Source organism: Pleurodeles waltl, chromosome 2_2 (assembly GCF_031143425.1).
Source record: "Pleurodeles waltl isolate 20211129_DDA chromosome 2_2, aPleWal1.hap1.20221129, whole genome shotgun sequence".
NCBI classification, from domain to species: domain Eukaryota; kingdom Metazoa; phylum Chordata; class Amphibia; order Caudata; family Salamandridae; genus Pleurodeles; species Pleurodeles waltl.
The window spans coordinates 986,391,577-986,409,169 of NC_090439.1; the positions used below are offsets into that span (position 1 = coordinate 986,391,577).

At 48.1% G+C, this 17,593-nt stretch overlaps 1 protein-coding gene across 1 annotated transcript in view; it reads left to right on the plus strand.

Annotated features, from left to right (window-relative positions):
- Positions 1-784: 784 nt before the first annotated feature.
- The window catches only part of ZHX2 (zinc fingers and homeoboxes 2), a 259,482-nt gene continuing 242,673 nt past the window's right edge, over positions 785-17,593 (plus strand). The window contains exon 1 of the mRNA XM_069220686.1: positions 785-1,262. The gene's annotated coding sequence lies outside the window, so the exon portion shown is untranslated. The remainder of the gene's footprint in view (positions 1,263-17,593) is intronic.

Here is a 17,593-nt window from a genome sequence, read left to right on the forward strand (position 1 = left end):
AAATAACTAAATGGTTTCAACATCCTCTCTGAGTCAGGATACTCTGGTCCCCTAACGTTCGGGAGTAATGCTCTTGGTTGTGAAACCTAGGCACACATGTTCCGATCTAGATAGTTACAATGACTGTCTGTGCACTATAATTACTGCAAGGCAGAGATGCACATTACAGGGACACATTGACTGGGCAATCCTTGCGAAGTCCACAATCGCGTAAAGAAACCAATGCAGATCAGTCTATACATAAAAACCCCAAAAAGCTAAATGATGGAAAACGTTGTGCTATTTAAATACCACGCAATAGAAGTCAGACTCCTCATGTTACAAGTGGCCTTAGATAAACGACGCATTTTAGCCACAAGCAGTAAAGACGCGATGACAAGCTGATTAGCCCATAGAATTTTTTGCACCAAAAAAATTAATAATATTTTTTTTACATATGGAAAGCAAATTAACATAACGCCCAACTGTAGCGTTCATGTAAAGAAATAAACAAAGAACAAAACTTAGAAATACATTAGCAGCTAGAAAAAGTCAAAACTACGATACTAGAAAACATGACATTTTTCATACATGGGTGACGCCACCTTTTAATACACTGAAAGAAACGCGCATTCCACTACCTTTCTTTCATTATCTCCCTCTCGAAACACGAGGCACTGCAATGCAAGTTCACGTCTAAATGCACCCCTCCCTGGATGTTACAAAAAACCCTCTTGCAGAGTTTCCAAATGCCTAGAATCGCGTCTACGTCCCCCGCAAATGCATTTTTGCCACGAGGTGGTGCAGGAGCCCCCGGGGTGTCCCAGGCGGGTCGCTGCTCCGCACGCCGTGCCTCCGCAGCTCGCGCTGCACGTGCTCGGGATCAACAGTGCTCCGAGCTCATCAGTGACACCTTGAACTTTCAGTCTGCGGGAGGCGAGCCCGGCAGACAGCGCACTATGCCCTGGGTTGCACCGCTGGTCCGCGCGCACGCTGACCCCCTGCACGCGGGCTCCCCCGGCGCGCGCAAAGGTGCCCCTGCCGGATTGCGGGCGGCACTGGCGCCGCGTGCGGGTGCGCTGCCAGCGCTGCGGCGGCGGCTGCGCTGCCGAGGCTGCTACCGTATGCAAATGCGGCCGCTGACGTCGCGATCATGTGGCTCTCGGCGTAGATTCCCCACTGATCGCGGCGGATTTCTTTCGTCTGCCGCCCGCTCTCCGGCGGGTCCGAGACCCGCAGACCCCCGCCAGGAGCCCGGTCCGGGGCGGGCAGGAGCGGCGCAGGTAGGAAACTTAACCTCTTTGGAGGGGGGTGAAATCACAGCGCCGAGGGGGCGGGTTAGCGCCTTAACTGGTGTAACTTTCTGCGCTCTGCGGGGGGCGCTGCCCCTGGGCGGGCGCCCCTTCCTCCCTGCTCAGCCCTTTCGCTGGGCCCCCAAAGTTTGGGGCCCGAGTGGGACTGCTGAGCTGGGTGGAGGGCGGCGGGGGTTTAGGAAGAGAGAGAGAAAAAAAAAAAAAAAAACATGTCTACGTTTGCCGATGTCGACATCAGCCACAGAAAATATGGCGTCCGCAGCCGACAGGGCGTTACGTAGAGCGCAGTGTGCGAGGGGGCCGGGGGCCGGCCGTACCCGCTGACCGGTGGGGTGACCCCTTAACAGGCGGGAGGGGGGGTGGTGGTACCCGGATCTCGGCGCCCGGTTGTCGCCCCCACCCCTCCCCAGCTGCGGGGGCTGGCAGCCCGCTCCCCCGGTGACGCTGTGCTGCTAGAAGCCATGACGCTGGCTGGGGCTGTAGCCGCCGCTCCTCCCTCCCTCTCTCCAGAGCTGCAGCAAAGTCAGGACACGCTCTGTGCCCGCCCGGGTCCACCCCTCGCGCGCACACAGCAGCTGCAGGCAAGCAAAGTTTCACACATGCAATTTTAGGGTTACTGCTTCATTTATATATTGGGTGTACAGCCAGACCTCTTTGTTTCATTGGAAAATTAGGTACTTTTTTTTTCTGTAGCGCTTGTACCACCGGCAGCCTAGGCGCTTGTTCGGCTGAGTGTGTGACTGAGTTGTGGGAATCACATAGGCTCGAAGACGATGTCTGTCTGAACTTTCTCTGGTGAGGTTTTTTTTGCTGTATGGGTATGTCACTTCAAGAATCAAACACTATCAAATTGAAAGAATGCTTATTCTAAAAACTACTCGCTCGACGTTTCGAATCTGAAACAATGTACACATGAATGAGCCCCGCATTCCACTGACTCTTTTTAGTCCTAGATCATGCTGATCTGTACAGTAAACATCAAACTGCACAGTCAATCAGAAAAGATCTGTTTACATATTGCCTCACCGTTTTTTGGCACCGTAGTTTCCCAGGCCTTTATGCCATGCATGTGAACTTATGCCGTGCTGTTACTTTTGCAGAAGGGCTTCCTATCCCTGTTGTATACGCTTCAAAGCCAGGCCGTTTTTGGCCCCAAATCTAACACCCTTGGGCCCATGCCTGCATTGAATAGTCCTTCATGACCCACTTTAATGCCTCTAGATCGGAGCGGAGCTGCTCGGCTTGGTACAGACTTTATGCGTCTGACGTCTCCTTTTGTTCTGCTCCCCCAAACTCCTTGCCCTCCAAGTGAGGGGCCGTCTACCCCAGCCTGCCCGGCGCCCCTTCCCGGGAGGAGGGTGGGGGTGCGGGCTCTGGCTCCGTCTGAGAGCGTTGCTAAGTACACTTGTGCTCCGGAAGTGGGGCCCTGGTTTGACGAGAAGTTCCACCTGATTGATTGACTTCAAAGCCACGCGGGGGGCTGCTCTCAACTGCTTCCTGATTGCCTTTTGTTTGCTGCTCAGTGTGGGAATCCGAGCTTCCTTGAGTCGCATGTAAAGCGACTCTGAACCCACCCGCATGCCTTTACACTAAACACAAGTATAAATAGTTCATCTTCTGAGTGGGCTGTGATAGCCCCTCAGCAAAGCCCTTGAATCCTCCGCGCCTAACGGTTGCCAAATTGTTTGCTTTATTTCAAAATACTTAAAGGTTATACGTCGACCACAGCGTCGCCCCTTTTAGGCTTCCTTATTTGTATACTCTGAAAACCATCGAAGCTCACCGTCAAAAATATGTAGCGAAAAATGAGACAGATGTATCTGTAACGAATGTTATGCTTTAACTTACACAGCGCAGTACCGCGGAATAATATTTTGCCGTTGATGTGTACGAACAACGTTAATTGAGTGGAGTTCACCGAGACCTTAAGCATCCCATCACGATACTTAACTGAATATTGACATCAAACAAAATATTCACTTCAAATACTTGAAGACTAGTTTGATCATTGTTGTAACTTTCTGGCTGCCTGACGTTTAAGACTCAGTTATATATTGACGTTTTTGTTAGATTTACTTCCCAGCATGCATTTGTAGTGATTGATTTTTTTAATTATTATTATTATTATTACTATTTTTTGTTGTTGCCTAGAACCTCATTATTAGCTTGTTAAGTGTTCGGTGCTTCATCGTAGTGCATAATTGTTGGTGCTTATAAAGGTCAAATACATTAAGAGAAGTCCGGTCTCCACACAGTGATAACAATGGTGAATACGGCTGATATGTTTTTAGAGGGAGCAGCGCTGATTGATTTGGAAGTTGACATCGACTTATAAAAACTTAAAGTAACAGTGGTAGTTAAGAGTGGTGTTTTAGGACTAGTGTATTCAGTTATTGGTCTTCGATAGGCGTACCGCAGCCCCTGGGGTGCACGGGGTCTAAACTTTTAGAGGGCATCCTAACCCCCCACCCCCAGTTCAGCACAGTGACAGTGGATATCTTTGACCTATGAGCTTCTCCGCGGTCCCTCCTCGCATATTGGAGGGGGAACCAACTTTGCGTTAACGTCAGTGTTTTACCATTCTGGGGTATTACAGGCCTTACATAACAGGGCAGAAGGAAGCTAGTTCAAACATATTTCTGCGTGAAAGCCAGACATGCTGCAGTCCGAAGCTGCCCCGAAAATTGTCAGATGGCTTATTATTATTGTCATCTATGCAGATGCTCTACCTCTGCAGATTTTCCGTATTGAAAATGGTTCAAAGAACAGAAATTCTTGGTGTTCGGGAGTGAGGTGATCAAAAAATTTTTTAACGCAAGGGGCGGTGAGCACTGTTCCAAATGCAATTTTGTGGGACTTCACAAACCCCTGCCAGTGATATTCCAACACCACTGTGTACTTCCAAATTTACATTTGTATGATCCTGGTATAAGTGGTGCAAGTAGTGTGGGAAAATTTTAGCAATACTCCCCATTTTCACATAACGTGAGAGAAAATCAGTTTCCATCAATCTGAATGGAAAATGTTTCTCAACAGGGAAACTGCTCACTCGCGGGAGTAGGAAAAACTGCCATGCCAAAAGTTCCTGCGAATAACCAAAAAAAGATATTAGTTGACTGAAAGTGAAAAGAGCGCTCTTCTCGGGCACTTTTGCAGGTTCAAGGACTTGGATGTTCCATGGAGGAGCTCGTTCACTTACGCTCTTGTATCTCGACTCTGTAAATACTTTCCTTTTTCTCTCCACGCCTTCCAAATTAAGATGTTTTTGAAACGCTTGAAAATCCATCCGCACTTTCGGTTTACTTTAGATTACAATTTTACATTGGGGCCTGATTTCTGTATTGGTTTATGGCTACTCCGTCACAACGGTGACGGATATACCGACCGCCGAAATCTAAATCCCCTGGGAATATAATGGGAATTAGATTTCTGCGGACAGAATATCTTGTGACGTAGTAACCTATCTTCCACGTCCTAATCAGGCCCTTAGTGTTTTACTAACATCAAAATATCCTAGCGTTGAACGAATATCGAAGGAAACTATTATTTGTGTTTATCAAGGAGCACTGGCATGTGCACAAGAAACCGTGTACGCTGAAGAAGCAGCAGTACATGAAGCGTGAGCAGTGTGACTGCATCACCGAGCTGGGGGACTGATGATGAATTTGGACCTAGAGAGGATGACTCATTCCTTACTCATTATGCTTTTAGCAGTCTTGGTGGGGATTCGTATGGCGAACAAGACTGCCAGTGAATTCAGTGAACAGCAAATGAGGATACTGTAGATGGAAATAGCTGTGTTGAGATGTGAATTATGTAATGGGGGTGTCCAGTGCCAGCTGTAGGTTGTTGAACAGGGCTATAGAGGTGGAGTACTACAGGGGGGTGGGATCTGGTTGTGAATTTGCCTAGGAACACTGGGCTCTTCTTGTGAATACTTTCGTGTTCGGTTGTGGGTGCAGGGTATCATATACAGGGGAATGATTCACTATGAGTGAATAATGGATATTTGTGCGATGACTCTGGGTCCAAGACAATTTCTGAGTGTATTTTTTGGGGCACAGTGTGTACTGCTCAGAAACAGGCTGGCAAAGGGTGTTGGGGATTTCGATGGAAACTCATATTGCAAAGGATTATAAGGAATGTGTCTCCTGGTGGATAGTCCGGGATGGTGAGTACATCTTCAGAGAGAAAGATCGTGGAGTTCAGTGTAATATGGTTTGGGAATTGGAGATTTATCAATATAGCATGGGTTGTCTATTGCATTCCCAAATGTCAGTAAGACTTGTTTAGTTCGAGGCCAGTTCCTCTATGCTTTTCATAGGGAATATAAATGTATATATACATACCTACGTGTTCTTTGAATTGGCCAGCCAGCGTTTACAAAAAGCAGCATAGCGTTTCCTTTGGGCAGTTATTGGATCACGCTCACAGTTTGATAGCACTCCTAATACAGTTATGTTGCTAAAAATTAAGATGGCAGGGCTAACTTTTTTTTTTAGGTTTCCATATTTTTGTTCGACAGTAAAGTCTGTCAGGCAAAACAGTGTGTTGAAACAAAGTTAAAGTGGTGTATTGCTCCTCCAAGGTGTGGAATTCTGGTTGTCCAGATTATCCTGGTTGAAATTTTGTTTTAAACAAAAAAACATTATTTCGTGTTGCAATTTGATATCTGTACTGTAATTTTAATGTCTTGTTTCTGCAGCCACATTTTCTTCCAAAAACTAACGGACTAAATGTTATAAATTAGCATAAATTGTGGGATTTCTTTTTATTATTGGTATACCTTCACGTTCTATACCAAAAGGTATTTCGTGTATGTAGAATGAAATGTATATTATTCTTGGCGTTTCCTTGAATCGAATACGCATCTTCAAAGAATCCCGTTTTGTCAAGGGCTTTGTTGTATGAAGCTGTAATTGTATCTGATAAATTCACTATTGCTGGTCGCTTGGTGCTGAGCAGGTAGATGTTATTGCAGTACGTTTAGAAGAGAGAAGCCTGGTTGCATTAGTGTGGTTGGCTGCCAATAGAACTCTGAGACCTTTTAGGCTGATGAGATGCGGCCTTATTGCATGAGATTAGTTTGGTTGCACGAATCTGTGCCATATGCTGGCACAGCGACTGGCATTCTTGGGCCTTAGTAACAATGCAGGGTAGCATGAGACAGTTTCACAAAACTATATGACTATTAAGAGGCCTGCATCAGAATGAATCCCTCTAACATTAAGGCCAGATGAGCTGCAGCTATGATTTCCGTTCCCTCAACAACTGTGGTGGACATAAGGTGGTGGTGGGCAGGTTGAGGCCAGTGAGGTACTCATATTGGTTTATTATTTTTTTGATGCTTTGTTTCAAATCTGTTCTATTGTGTTTACAAAGCCAAACCCCACCAAACATTTTGCCGCATAGAGAGTGTGCACCTTAGGGACCATTCGGCAGTGTCAAAACATATAATCCAGCATGAAATCAACTATCCCTTCTCTTAAGTATCCTCCTCCTCTTGCTCACTCTTTTTTGGTGAGTCTGGTTGTGCTGTATGAGGTCAGTCCTCTTCACCAGCCTGTGCACCATCAGTCACTCCTTGGTGTGTTCGGGCACAGCTGTCAGTTGCAGCTGCTGGAGATATTTGTAACATGCCGGTTCTTGAAATTGTGAAAATCAATGTTATATATGGAACATGCAACTCACAGTATATCTCTGGCTTGTGGAAAGTCATCAGGGTCATCTTCTCCAAGTCCAGAATACACCATCCGTAAGTTGTGACGCCAGGCTGTGTGGTCATTAGGTGCTACGCCAATGTGTCTGCTATGTTTGGATTTTAAGGGGAAGTGTGGTGGATCTGGTAGACCCAAAATAATGTAGGCTGAAAAACACAGAAGCTACAAGTCAAGAGTAGTGTCAACATTAGACAGAACCTTGTCCCAGTAGTACATCAACTTCAGGTGCTCTCACAGCAGGTGCAGGAGCGTTCCTGGGGCTCCACAGACTCTTCAACAGTGTTAGTTACAGGAAGGATTGATTCTGTGTTAGCAGGCTGGGTAAGGTACCACCAGGTGACTATATTAGTGACCCGTTTCTATACTGGCCGTTTTGTGTACTGTCTCGCTCTTTGTGGTGTATGCATCTGCACCCTCTCCCTCACACACACGCACACACACACTTTGTGTGATAAGGCCCACCCAAATCCCCACTCCGTGCCTCTTCGCCCAGTCTCTTCTCTTTGGGATACGTGTGGAGCAGGAAGGCATGTAATTCTATATCTAGCTGCTTATCCCTGTCCTTGAGTAGGAGCCATTTTTCAAAGGGAGTGAGGGTTCTCTGGGCTCCCCGTCTCACTTTGGGTTGGATGATCCAGCTTCAGATCTGTGGATAGCGGAGTCTTAAAGTTTCAAAAAGGCCATAGCAGTCTTTTATTGCTCAAAGGATATTGGCCCATCAGGTCCAAAAAGGTACCCAGTTGATCTGTAGCTTGAGCGCTGCCACTGCATAAAGGCCTCGCGGTTTATGCCTGATGTAAATTCTGAGTTTCCTGTAAAGGGTCTTACAGGCGATAGGTGGGAGTGTTATGAGCCCTTTTCGTACTGCCACTCTCCCAGACTACGTGGGTAGCTCTAGTGCCTGGATAAGGAGTGCTTGCAAAGCAGCCATGTAATTTTCAATACTTGATCTCCCGTTATAGGCCTGTCCATAGAGCAACAATGTTTTTCAGTCTCCTGGTGACTCTGTTCCACCTGGAAGCAGAGCTGTGCCCCCTAACAGTAAAGCACAAGGTTGGAAACTACCATTCCACCCTCTCCTGTGTTTACAGGTTCAGTTGCGATGCGTTCAGTTATTCCCCACCCACACTAAGCAGTTCAACTCGGTCTGGAGTGATTTAAGCATACCTGCCGGTGGGGTCAAATGCATGGCTTGAAATAAAAAGACAGTTTTTAAGGGTGCCGTCATTGTAAAAGCAGCAGTGCGACCAAGCCAGGATAGTCAGTAATGCCTCCATTAGGCAGGGTCGGCTTTGAGTTGACAAAGTAGGGCATAGTAGTTAATAACATCTGTATCTTGGGCTGAGGGGGCTAGTTTCACGCCATGGTATGGGATAGAGGTGTCTGCCCACTTGTTGGGGTACTCTGCGGGAAGTGGTCCCTGACCAGGACAGGAGGTGGGACTGATAGGTTGAGGGCTTATCATTTCTGTAGGTTAATGTTCGAAGCACAATGCTTTTTCCAAACCTCCCTGGTTCTTGAAGAGGTGAGGGGGAAGCCAGGAAAGAGTGTAGGGGGTCAGCCAGGGACACCAGGACTTTGTCCACGTAGAGGCTTCTTAGATGTTCCTCCCCTCTAAATCTCACCTCTGTGACCTGCGAGCCATCCCTGACCCTCTTCTCTAGTGGCTCCATATAGGGAGCAAATAGAGAAGGATGGGTGGGGGTTGGAGCAGCTGACACGTCTCTCTTCTTTGATAATTTAGATGTGGAGGGTTGTGTTTTCTTTGTGTTTATTTTTTTTGTGGATATGTAGATTGGAGCTATGGTAATGAAATAGACACATGTTATGGCTAAGCCAAGTCTGCTAATTTCAAGTATGTGATGAGTTTGAATATCATAAGTAGATTGGCGAAAGGGTAGTATAGCCAGTTGTATGATTTACATGGATGGGCTATGGAGAATGTAATTCTTTGTGTTTATAGGCTCTGGGATTGGAATAGAAAGTTATGGCTACTACAGTGTGATTTTATTTTTTTTAATTTTATTTATTTATTTTTTTTGGACTGGTGTGGGTGGGTAGTCTGGCAGATGTAGATGGAATGCTGTGTGGCAAGGTTTCTCTAAAAGAGGATAGTTCTGAAAAGCAGATGGAAAGGGCCAGGGAGGAATAGACCAGTCAGCGACAGGCAAGTAGTCTAGCTTGAGTGATGTGGTTGAAGTTGTCATTTGAAGAGTGATTTTACATAACAGGGATAAGCTGGGCACGGGTAGTTGATTCCATCGTTTGTAGTAGTATTGATTCTGGTAGTTGGAACTTTGTGGATTTTCTCTTTTAAAGTTAAATACAAACATGAAGCACCAAGCAGGGTATTTTATAAATAGCATCAAGCCTGGTAAAACTACAGTAGTTAAATGCGCAGGATACATACATATACGTGTGTGTGTTGATATGTTTCTGTGTGTGCATATATATCACACACACTTAAAAAAAACAAAGGCTACAGGGATGTTATAGTTAGGCTCGCATTTTAAATGTATCAAACCGTAGAAATTCACCTGTTATAGTTAGTTATCTAAAGTAACTCTGGATGTGAGAGTCTGTCTGGGTGTGAGTGGGTGCATCAGTGTTTTGGTGGGTGTGGCAGTTTGTGTGGGTCTGTGAGTGGCTGCACGAAGGTCTGAGTGGTTGTGTGGGTGGGTGCACAGGGGAGTGAGTGGGTGCATTAGTGTGAGTGGGTGCGTAAGGGGTGTGATTGGGTGAAGGGGATTGAAAATAGTTTTTTTTAGGCTTTGATGCATGATACACTTAAAATGAGCTATTTCTAGACAAATTGAAAATAAAAATATATTTATCACTTAAGAAGAGTGAGACCACCTTTCAGTATGATCCTTAAACTTTTAAATTTTAAATTAAATTGGGGTAATGAACACAGACACCTTGACTAAAACCCTCAATTTTCAGTGTGAGGGTCTGAGACCTTAACTGCAGCTCTCTCTCTCCCTCCCCTCTCCCTCTCCCTCCCTCTCCCTCCCTCTCCCTCCCTCTCCCTCCCCTCTCCCTCCCTCCTCCCTCCTCTCCCTCCCTCTCCCTCCCTCTCCCTCCCTCTCCCTCCCTCCCTCCCCTCCCTCTCTCTCCCTCTCCTCTCCCTCTCTCTCCCTCTCTCTCCCTCTCTCTCCCTCTCTCTCCCTCTCTCTCCCTCTCTCTCCCTCTCTCTCCCTCTCCCTCTCTCTCCCTCTCTCTCCCTCTCTCTCCCTCTCTCTCCCTCTCTCTCCCTCTCTCTCCCTCTCTCTCCTCCCTCTCTCTCCCTCTCTCTCCCTCTCTCTCCCTCTCTCTCACCTCTCTCCTCTCTCTCTCCCTCTCTCTCTCCCTCCCTCTCTCTCCCTCTCTCTCCCTCTCTCCCTCTCTCTCTCTCTCTCTCTCTCCCTCTCTCTCTCTCTCCCTCCTCTCTCTCTCCTCTCCCTCTCTCTCTCTCTCTCCCCCTTCCTCTTCCTCCCCCCCCCGGAAGGAGCCTCGCGGTCTTAGCCGGCTTTGCTCCCCACAGGCAGTGAGCTGCTTTAAGTAGCAGCTCCCTGCATGTGGAAACAGTGTTTTCATCTGTCTTCCCTGAACGCATATTTGCCTGCGGGGTAGACAGATGAAAACTCTGCTTTCTGCATGGGAGAGCTATTTGATAGCTCTCTCTTGCAGAAAAGCTGACTTTGTTTGCTTTTACTTGGTGAGAGCTGTCAAAGTTTCCACCAAGCAAAAGCAAACAGCTGTGTCCAGGGGATATGCCGGGACTGTTTCAGGTCCTGAGCTCGCCCCCCACGACCGCAGCACCAACCTGCTGCACGCTGCCATTTGCGTGTTCGAGGCCCTCCTCCACCCGCAGGCATCCTCCTGCGCCTCATCCCTGGTGGCTAGTGGGCTCTCTTGACCCGTGTGCCGCTTCCGCCGTCCTGTAAGTTGTTTTTTGGCTTTTTCGCTTTTTCAGCGCCTCGCCGCCGGCGTTTGTGCCCCCCTGAATTGCTGTCTCCCCGATCGTGTATTGTGCCATTATTGTATTTCTGATTGTGTGCTTTTCTTATTGTAACTGCCTGTATTTTTGCTTGTTTTCAGTGTTTTTGCCCCTTGTGCGCTCCCCATTCCCTGCCGCTGCCTCCCTGCGGCCCGCCCCCCTCGCGCCCCCATTTGCCGCTCCCTCCCGCCTCCCAGCTGCTTCTCCCTCCCCCCTCCCTTCTTAATGGCTGGCGCTGCGCGTCCGCGCCTGGAACGCGCCCAACGCCACCCCCCCTGGCCCCCGCGCCCCCCGCATCCGCTACTCAACCAACGAACTCCGCGCTTTCAAACCCGGCCCCTCCACTGAATGCTTCCGGGCGTCCCCGAAGCACACTAAAGGGCCTTTTTCCTGCCGCACCTGCAACTTCTCCTGCATCAGAACGACTAATCCAACTACTAAAATATTCAACCCCAACCACCTGAACTGCATCCTCCTCAACACCCGCTCCGCACGAAAACACGCCATCGAGCTCTGGGATTTGCTCGACACCTCTGCACCTGATGTGGCTTTCCTGACCGAAACCTGGTGGAACGACTCCTCGGCTCCGGACATCGCCATCGCCATACCGGACGGCTACAAAATCATCAGAAGAGATCGAACCAACGGAATCGGAGGCGGAATAGCCATTGCTCACAAAGCTACCCTCAAAATCCACACCCACTCGGACGACACCCTCAAGACAGCCGAACACCTCCACTTCCAGATCCACACGGACCCCAACACGACCCTCAGAGGAACCCTCATATACCGCCCTCCAGGACCAAGAGCCCCCTTCAGCGACACCATCGCCGACCTCGCAAGCACCCACGCCCTCGCCTCCACTGATTACATCCTCCTAGGAGATCTAAACTACCATCTGGAAAACGCCAACACCGCATCACTGACCTCCAACCTCCTCAACCTCGGACTCCACCAGCTAATCAACACTCCCACCCACATCGCCGGACACACCCTTGACCCCCTCTTCACCTCAAGCAACCACATCTCCTTCAGCCACACCTCCGAACTCCACTGGACCGACCATCACTGCATCCATTTCACCTATAAGAAAATCACAGAGCAACACCGCACCCAGCTACCTCCTCACCGCCGCTGGGGCAAAGTCACCCAAGACCAACTGACCAGCACCCTCATCAACAACCCTCCACCCGACGCAACCGACCCGAGCACAGCCGCCATCAATCTCCATCAATGGATCCTCGACTGCGCCAACACCCTTGCCCCACTCAAGAAACCCACCGCAACCCAAGGAAAGAAAAAACCAGCCTGGTTCACAGACGATCTAACCACCTCCAAAAGCATCTGCCAGAAGCTCAAAAAGAAATGGATCCAAGAACGCACACCCGACAACCTCGCCACCCTCAAAAACGCCAACCGTGAACACCACCAACGGATCCGCCTCGCCAAGCGCGCCCACTTCACCGAACGCATCAACAACAACGCCCACGACTGCAAAGAACTCTTCGGCATCATGAAGGAACTCTCCAACCCAAAAGCCAACTCCAACGACATCCCGCCCTCCCAGAAACTCTGCGACGACCTCTCCACCTTCTTCCACCAGAAAATCGCCACCATCCACGACAGCTTTAACACCGGTCCACCGCCAGACCCCACCCCCGACGTCTCCTCCCACGACTGCCGCCTCACCGCCTGGACCCACGTGGACGATGCAGAAACCATAACAACCATGAACACCATCCACTCAGGTTCCCCTACGGACCCTTGCCCTCATCACGTATTCAACTCAGCCAACGCCACCATCGCCCCCGAACTCAGCAAGATCATCAAACTCTCCTTCACTTCCGCCACTTTCCCGGACAGCTGGAAACACGCAGAAATCCAACCCCTCCTCAAGAAACCCAAAGCCGACCCCAACGATCTCAAAAACTTCCGTCCGATCTCTCTCCTCCCTTTTCCAGCTAAGGTCATCGAGAAGATCGTCAACACTCAACTCACCCACTTCCTCGAAGACAATTCCATCCTGGACCCCTCACAATCCGGATTCAGACGAAACCACAGCACTGAGACTGCTCTCCTCGCCGCCACAGATGACATCAGACATCAATTGGACAACGGCGAAACCTCAGCCCTCATCCTCCTCGACCTATCAGCCGCCTTTGACACAGTCTGCCACCGCACCCTACTGACCCGCCTCCAGGAAGCCGGCATCCAAGATAAAGCCCTCCACTGGATCTCATCCTTCCTCTCCGACAGAACTCAGAGTCCGTCTCCCCCCTTTCCGCTCCAAAGCCACCAACCTCATCTGCGGCGTCCCCCAAGGATCCTCCCTCAGCCCTACGTTGTTCAACGTCTACATGGCCCCCCTCGCTAAACTGGCCCGCCAACATCATCTCAGCATCATCTCCTACGCCGACGACACCCAGCTCGTCCTCTCCCTGACCAAAGACCCGCTCACCGCCAAAAAAAACCTCCACGAGGGACTAAAAGCCATCGCCGATTGGATGAACAACAGTCGCCTGAAACTCAACTCCGACAAGACGGAAGTCCTCATCCTCTGGCGCACTCCCTCGGCCTGGAACGACTCTTGGTGGCCCTCCGACCTCGGACCCCCGCCCACCCCTGCCAACCACGCAAGAAACCTCGGCTTCATCCTGGACTCCGCCCTCACCATGTCCAAACAGGTCAGCGCCGTCTCCTCCTCCTGTTTCAACACCCTTCGAATGCTCTGCAGAATCTTCAAGTGGATTCCAACAGAAACCAGAAAGACGGTGACCCAGGCCCTCGTCAGCAGCAGACTTGACTACGGCAACGCACTCTACACAGGCATCCCAACCAAAGACATCAAACGTCTCCAACGTATCCAAAATGCCTCCACCCGACTGATTCTCGACATACCCCGCCGATGTCACATTTCCCCTCACCTGAAGGAACTCCACTGGCTCCCGGTAGACAAGAGGATCACCTTCAAACTCCTCACCCACGCTCACAAGGCGCTTCACAACACCGGACCCTCCTACCTCAACACCAGACTTAACTTCTACACTCCAACACGTCAACTCCGATCCGCCGCCCTCGCCATCGTACCCCGAATCCAGCGCAAGACCTCCGGCGGCAGATCCTTCTCCTTCCTCGCCCCCAAGACCTGGAACTCTCTCCCCACACCTCTACGCCAGACCCAGGACCTCCTCACATTCAGAAGGCTCCTCAAAACCTGGCTCTTCGACCGCTAAACAGCAGCGCTCCACGCCCCCCCGCCCCCCCTCCCCTCAGCGCCTCGAAACCCTTACGGGTACATAGCGCGCTTTATAAATATTGTGATTGATTGATTGATTGACATAGCAGGAGCCAGTCCTGGGGGTTGGCGGTCCCCAGGGCCATCAGTTGCTCCAACAGGGGGACTGTGCAGCTTCCCTCCAACAAGCATAGCCCAGGGGAGGTGGTGGTCCCCGGTCCTGCGGGGGTCTGAAATGGACCTCCTATCATTCTTTTTATTATAGCCCCTGGGAGATGGTGGTTCCTGAAGCTGAGAGCCAACAAACCTCCCCTCCCCAATTGTATGAAATTTGAAAATAGCCCAGGGAGGTGGCAGTCCCCGGGCCTGTGGGGTGGGGGCGGATGGCACCCTGCATTAAAATATGAATGTCCCGGCCCACCCGAGGGCTACAGTTAAACAAGCGCAAGAGCCTGCTCTTGTGTGGTGTTTTTTTTTTTTTTATAGTTTTTTTTTTTTTATAGTTTTTTTTTTTTTATATCTTTGGGGTGGAGATAAGGGGTCAGGGTGAATCTACCCTGACCTGCTTGACCATTGTTTTTTAGGTTGAGCATAGCAGCGCGCTAGCTCTGCTTTTCCGACGTGATGGTATCTGTGGGCTTTCAACCACGCACGCCCATTACTATCACTCGTTCACAGGCTTGCTTCTCAAAAATCCTTTCTTTCATTGGTATCTACTTTACGCTTGTCCCTTCTTAGGGCAGTTTTGTTACCGCCTTAGCCATCGACCCTGTTACATGGATAATTGCACTATTGCTGATATCTTTGACTGCGAGCAAAGTTCTTTTTCCTTTTTGTCCCTATCCTTCGCGCTCACGGCGGAACTTTGAATTGACTTGCTTAAGTAAAAAAAAAAACTATTTTCAGTTTTTGTGACAAGGAAGTTCCAGTTAGAAATTTACAACGCTAATAGCTCTAACTCGAGCAAACGTGAGACCTATTGCATTGTAAATGCTTGTTTTTTTTTTTTTGTTTTTTTTTGTTGGGGGGAAATTTTCGTGAAGATTCATCAAACTGCAACAAAGTATTTTAAGGCTCTGACCTCAGCTCTTCCAAGCCTACTTTTCATATGCCATTGCACCTATTCTAGGCTAAGCATCATTCTTTAGAATGGGTTTCTAATGTACTTCTATTAGCAGGCTACATTGTGACAAATAAAAGTAAAAGGCTACTTTAAAACTTTCTCAGTGTGTTGAAGCTGAATACTTCAGCCTGCAGAAAACCTGATGGATATTTTGGTTCGGTCAGCTTGTGTGACTGTATGTTGAAACTCCTTGATATCAAGCAGGTCAGTGAACTACAAACAGTTGTGACAATGGCCTGTTATAAATTCTTGGGGAAAGGAGTTAGTTTTTGAGTTGCAAATAGACGAGGTGAAACGCATTAAGAGTACACATTTGTATGACTTTGCAAGGGGCTAATGCACAGTCCTCACTATACTAGGGTAGAGAAGGGTCTGCCTATGGGATCTCACTTCTGTAAGAGAGCCAGACTCCTTTATTCTCTTTACCAATTCTACCTTTTCATATTTCCATAGCGGCCACTGTAAAGGACAGTGTAGCACCAAGTGACCAGTGGAGCCGTTAAATAGGAAGGAGAGCAGCCAAGATCTAGGTGATGTTTGTGGGCATGATAGAGATACTCTGATAAACCAAGTGAAAAATAAATGCTAAGATGTTTCGAAAGAGCAAAAGTAGCGGACTAATGAACATAAATTCGGGAGCCTAGAAAGGGGTGCATCAGATATATAAAAGAAACCCAGAGACATACTTGGAGATCTAATGAGAAGGGTATTGTAGCGATCCATAACATGCAAGACTGAGTGAAGGCACAGAGAAAGCTTGCATAAAGCAAAACTTTAAAGCTGTGGCAAAATTCCTGAGAGAGGCTATCTTGAAGGTTAAGAGGGAGACACTGAAACATAAGGAAAGTACAGGGAAGGGGTGGAAAAGCAGCAGGGCTACGCCAGTTAGACTCCTCCAGATGTCAGCAACTTTTAATTTTCCTGCCCTAGGACCTTCTGTGGACAGGTACTTAAGATACGCATGGTCCATGGTGCTTCAAGAGAAAGAAGCTGTGGAGCCATGTCTGAGAGACTTACAGCACCCCCTGTCATGTGTAGTGGAATTAGGGTCCAGGCATACACTGGGCTACTAGCACAGCTGTACGCAGCCTCCAAAGCCAACAAGCATTTGCAATGCAATAGGTCTTGCATTTTCTTGTTAGAGTTATTGGCATCGTATATTCATGACTGGACTTTTCTTGCCACATAAATTGGTCAACCCTGCATCATAATTTTGACTATTTCTGCCATATAATTCCGGTGGCCCAGCATTTAATTAAAACACTTCCATTTACCTTCTTCCTCTATCTTAAAACATATACAATTAACATATAAACCTTTATCAGAAATAAGTGTTTAACATTAGAGTGTAATGTTCAAAGCATCGTAACAAAAATATTATTTTGGAGGGTGAAAGGAAAGAGGGAGTCGGGAGTAAAGATGGAGAGAACAAGTGGCCTTGGAATGGTGTCATTGATCCTGGAGTAAGAAAGGAAAATGGTTGACTGGAATATTCCTAGGAAAACCGCAGTAATTGGATTTCAGTGAGGTCTGTAGCCCTGGTGCCACTGCACTTGTTGCTCCATTGATAACTAGGCTTCAGGAGAGAAAGAATATGGGGCAGAAAAAAGAGAAGCAAAAGGGATACAACAGACAAAAGGAAGAAAGAAGGGGTCGCAAAGAAATAAAAGGGAAAGAAAGAACAAGAAAATGAAAGCACAACTAAGAAAAGAAATAGAGCAAACGTGTGGCAGACAAAAGAAAAAAGGAAAGGAAGCTAAGGAACGAAAGATAATGAGGAAAAAATAATGAAAGAAGTGTGACAAGAAAGAGGAAAATGAACATTAGAGAAAAAGGAGACGGTGAGAGAAACAAGCAGCGAAAGAACCAGAGAATGTATGTACTGACACGTTTTCCAGAGACACAGAATGGGAAATCCACCTTTAACAGTTAAGATCCCGACAACTAACTTGCGGCTTCCACATACAGAAGGTAAAAAGAGGGATTTAAGGTAAAATGTGAATTGACAGCTAAAGATAAGAAAAACACCATATAAAGGAAAGAAGGAAGATAAAAAAAAAAAGTGAAAGGACGCGCACCAAGTCAAAGGAAAGAGCAAATAAAAAAGGACAAAGGAAGAATAAAGGGGAGAGAAAAAATAGTGAAAGAATGAATGCTCGATAAAGAAAAAAGAGGAATGAAACAAGGAAAGAAATAACCAAGTTTTTGCAAGATTGAAAGAGGGGGTCGCAAGATGAAGAGGGA